The following is a 4,618-nucleotide window of genomic DNA, read 5'->3' as shown; positions in this document are numbered from 1 at the left end:
GCTTGCTTAAATTAACCAAGCAAGCACTCCAGGTTATTGGTGAGATGCAGCCAGTAACTAGGTTTTAATAAACAAAAATAGCTTTTTGGATAAATAAGGGAAGTGCAAAACATCTTATGCATTCTGCTGATGGTCTCATCTGTGTGTCCTCAACAGCAAGACCTTCACATTCCTTTAGGAGCTTTCTTCAAGTCTCCGTGTTTGGCTGGTCTCTCTTGCAAACATGTATGAATCAGAAAGTGCTTTTGGAGATGATGCTGGATAAACCTTTCCCCAGCAACTAACAGGCTGAATGGCTCAGTTTGCAACACCAAGGTGTGGTAACAATGACAGTTTTTAGAGATATTTTGGGTTTGTTCTTTTTCAAAGTCAGAAGATTACTATTATTATTTGGTTTATGACTATGAAATTGCTCAAAATATGATGTGCTGTCAGAGAAAGAATTGCTCTACACTGTCACCGATACCAGATGAGCACATTGCTGCCGATGGGTAAGTGGAGGTGTGAGCTTTCTCCTCCAGCTGGGAGCTCAGGTCCAAGGGAAATGAAACCGTCACCATGACATGAAAAGAGGCTCAAGGACTTATAAATCCATTGAGAATGTGCAGTTTTCTATAGTTTGTTTTGGTGTTTTGTGGGTTTTTTGCTCTTGATGTCATTTCTAAGGACTGTGTTTTGTGAAAAGACTTTGCTGTTACAGGTTGTGATCATTAGGAACGGCCTTCTAGAATGTGCATGTTGGGCTTATTCTTTTGCCTCTTAGCCCACCATCGTCAGGAAGGAAGATTGCTTCTTTTGGATCTCATTTCTCCAGGTATGGTGATTTTGGTTCTGAGACCTGTATTCATCAGAAATGTCATTTAATTGGACAGGATAGAGATTAAGAAGCTATCTGTTGAAAGGGAATATGGAAAATCTTCTCAGCATTGCAAACCCACATCATCTCCATTGTCTTTCTCTCCTTTGCTTCTCTGACTCCAAAAGAGGCCACTAGTATTCAAAGAGCACTTGATATTTAAAAGCTTCAGGTGTATGTCATCAGTACCTGCATTGGAAGGATGGGTTGTTCCTTCTTGTCTTAGCCAAGTCACGATTTCTGGCACTGGGAGCTACTTCTGTTCCTGGCTCCAAAGTCCCCAGTGAGTGGGACCTTTAACGGTTTATTCAAGGAAAGGAGAGCTGCAGAAGGGTCAGACCAACCAAACGAGCATGAGGTGGAACAAAGTCACAAAGGGACTGCACTCCCATCGCTGCTGATTTCTCCCCTCCCTGCCTACATAAATCTCAGTATCTTCAGCAGGGAAAACAGCCGCATAAAGGATTTGCTGAGCCATCCGCTCATTAAAGTGTTTCACTGGCAAAGAAATACTTCCTCTCACTGTTGCATATTTAGTTTGGAGATTGCTTGTTAGGACATTCTGAGGTTGTATTTTTTAGCTGTGCTGGTTTCAGATGTCAGGAGAAGACACTTGGTTAATAACCCACTGTTACTGCCATGACCTGTAGTGCCCTAGCTTGGGAGAGAGCTGGCGGCCACTCTCTTCATAAACAAAAACATAGGGTAGGAGATGTGGGACCAGGTCCATGCAAAATCACCTCCTCTTGATAGCATTAATTGCAGAAATGCCACCAACTTGTCATTAAACCCAGAAAATGCATTTGGAGCAAGGGATAAACAGGCCAGGGAAACAGTGGCTCATTTGGACAAACGTGCCCCGCTGAGACCTTTTGTCACAGCTCTCCTCCATCAGGTTGTCTCTCACTTGTACTTCTTCTCCCCATTAATGCGGTGGCTGCGGTCAGAAAGGTGCCAGCTTTAAAACAACAGCCTCAAAAGCATCCAGGAAAGAAGAAAATACACATATTCCCCTCCACCACCACTATCACCAGCTTTCACAGAGCTCCTATCTGCTCCCTGCATGCTGCTCCTGTGTTGTATCTGCTCCCTTGGCTGATAAGACCCCGTTCATCTATTGTCAGCCCTGCTGAGCCAATCTAGCTGCATTCGAGTGAGCTGGATTTTGTTCTGCATCACGTATCAATGACAACTTCCAGCGCCGGCCTTGCTGTAACAGCCTTGCTGGTGAGGGTGCACAGAGCTTGAAGAGAGAGGCAGATCTCCAGGCACAAAGGGAATTCAAAGCAGCTCAAAAACAGGCTTTGAAAATAGAGCAAATATGCTGTGGAGGCCATCAGGAGAGACTAGATAAACATAGGACACCAAGATAGCTGCAGGCTAGACTGCTGTACGGTACTGTTACCTGGAACAGGAGTGTCAATGGATACAAAATGTAGTTGTATGCTTGCTCTGACAGCAGAAAAGGGATGATTTATGATTAAGGCACAGCAGTGACACTGAGTGGCTGGAGTCTTGCAAGTGTCTTACCTCTGGGCTCCCTCTCTTGCAGTATTCTCCAGTGCAGAGGAGTGTTGAAGGCAGCCAGGAGCTGGTTGGAACTAGATAAGCTCTAAGGTCCCTAGCAACCCAAACCAGCCTGTGATTCTATGAAATCAACAGGGTCCCACATCTAGACATTGCAGCCCTTTGGGCATCTCCCCCAGCGATGAGGCAGTCTCTGGGCTGGGAAGCAAAAGGGACTGGTCTTGTGCATAGATGGTCTCTAGCTGAGCAGCACTGCAGCCAAGGCCTTGAAGGGCTACTTGTAATTTGAATAATAAATAGAATGTAGCCTTCAACTGTGGTTTTATTAACAGGATGGCACATTTTAAAATCAAATTACTTTGATACTCTTGACTCAGGAGAGTCAAGATGCAGGGAAAAGCCAATTGCATAGGTGCTTTGCAGGGCACGAAGCTGCTCAAGCTGTAGTTTGTGTGTGTTTCACCTTTAATGAACCTGCCATTTAATGAGTCAGCACTGATGGAAAATGCAATGGGCGTCTTTCAGGAACACCTTATGCTTCATCTCTGCCTGCTAAGATGTCACCTCCTTGCTCTTGGCTCTCTTAGGCTGCCATGCTTTCCTCCAGCCCCTTCAGACTTTCCCTCCTCAAAAGATTAACCCTACAGTCTCATGCTGGAGAACTTATTTCAGCTGAAACAGCAGTACAAGACAGATAAGAAAGTAATTGTACCCTGAGGAAGCAGGAGGAGTGCCTGCATCATATACGCTTGCTTTACAAAGCAGCAGCTACTTGTGCAAAGCAAGTGGCCTTTTAAATCCAAGACTGGGTACATGGAAAAGCCATCATGGCAGTTACCTCATTAGATCAAGGCTACTTGAAGCAGTTTCTATCCTATGCTTGGTTTGTATTTCCACCATTAGAAATGCTGCATCGCACTGATTCCCCGCACCATGTTGTCACCATATCTCTGGATTAGGGCAGGCATATTGTGAATATCCAATGTGAGAAGCCTGAGGGGAAGGGAGAAGAGGCTTGGGATGAAGCATTTTGGGGTGAGGAGTTCGTGGCAAATCTAAGGCAAGGTTTAGACCTGATCAAGACTTGTTTCCCCGAAGATATCTCCTGAGGTTACCCAGAAGAATCACACGTTTCATTTCCAGGGGTCTTAACATGAAAGCCTTCAAGCTAAACATCACAAAAAGTGACTCACTGGGCACCCCTAGAGATTAGAGGCACCAAGCAGGAGCTTGTGCTGGTGTTCTTCAGCCTTGCTCTGGAAGGGCCATGTGAGTGCAGCGAAAGATTATGGACATGCAGAAAAAAGATTAGAACAGTCTCATGGAAGAAAATCGTTTGAGGTTTATTAACTACAGGGATCCATTATTTCAGGTGGGAACTGCCAGGTCTGGTCTGCGGGAGCAGGTAGAGTACACAGCAAAGCAGACTCAATACCCTCATCCTCTCTGTGCCCTTTCCTTGCTGCTATCAGCAGCGGGACAGCAGGCTGGAGGGATGTTTGGCTTTGCTCCCTGCAAAGCTCTCTTCTTTGAACCTCAAAGGTAAAAATAGTCTGAGATCTCTGACTTGATTCACACAAGTGTCTTTCAGATGGGAAAAGCTTTCAGTTGCCTCCAGCCTCGGGCCAGAGCAGTAGCAGTGACCATGAAGTAGAAGGTGCCACATCCTGTGTTAACCAATCACTGCAGTCTTGTTCTCTCTTCTTTTCCTTGCCTGGCCTTTGTTTCTTTTCCAGCCTCTAATGAAGCACAAGTATCCGGAAGGAAGGCATGCCAGGGGTGACAGGGAGATGTCCTTCTGATCTCTTCTCTTGAAGGAAGATTTGGAACATTTTAATAAAGTGGATTAAGAACTCGGACACAAAAAGTAACCTGTTTCTCTGTGACGGGTGCTTTAATCTTCTCCCTGAGCTGCTGATAAAGCCTTTCCTTAAAGAAACCTCCCGAACACAAAAGCAAAAATAAAAGAATTGGAAGAATAGACTGAGAGGTGGAAGATGTTTAAAGGCACCCTCAAAATGAAGCTGCTCCGGTGTTAATTGTGTTCTCTTTTCCCAGAGCCCGTTTTCCTCTTTCGTTTCTGATTTTGGATCAATGCTAGAGGCTGCAGAGCTCAACCAAGGAAGGAAAAAGGCCTTTGATTAGACAATCGGACTGGTAAAAAAGGTATTGAGCAAGAAGTGCAGTCAATGAGCTACTCAATACAACAATTAGAAGGTGAAACTTTTTCCTTCC

This window comes from Nestor notabilis, unplaced genomic scaffold, assembly GCF_000696875.1.
Source record: "Nestor notabilis isolate BGI_N333 unplaced genomic scaffold, ASM69687v1 scaffold14187, whole genome shotgun sequence".
Lineage (NCBI taxonomy): Eukaryota > Metazoa > Chordata > Aves > Psittaciformes > Psittacidae > Nestor > Nestor notabilis.
The sequence above is the reverse complement of the archived record's forward strand: the minus strand, read 5'-3'. Positions refer to the sequence as shown.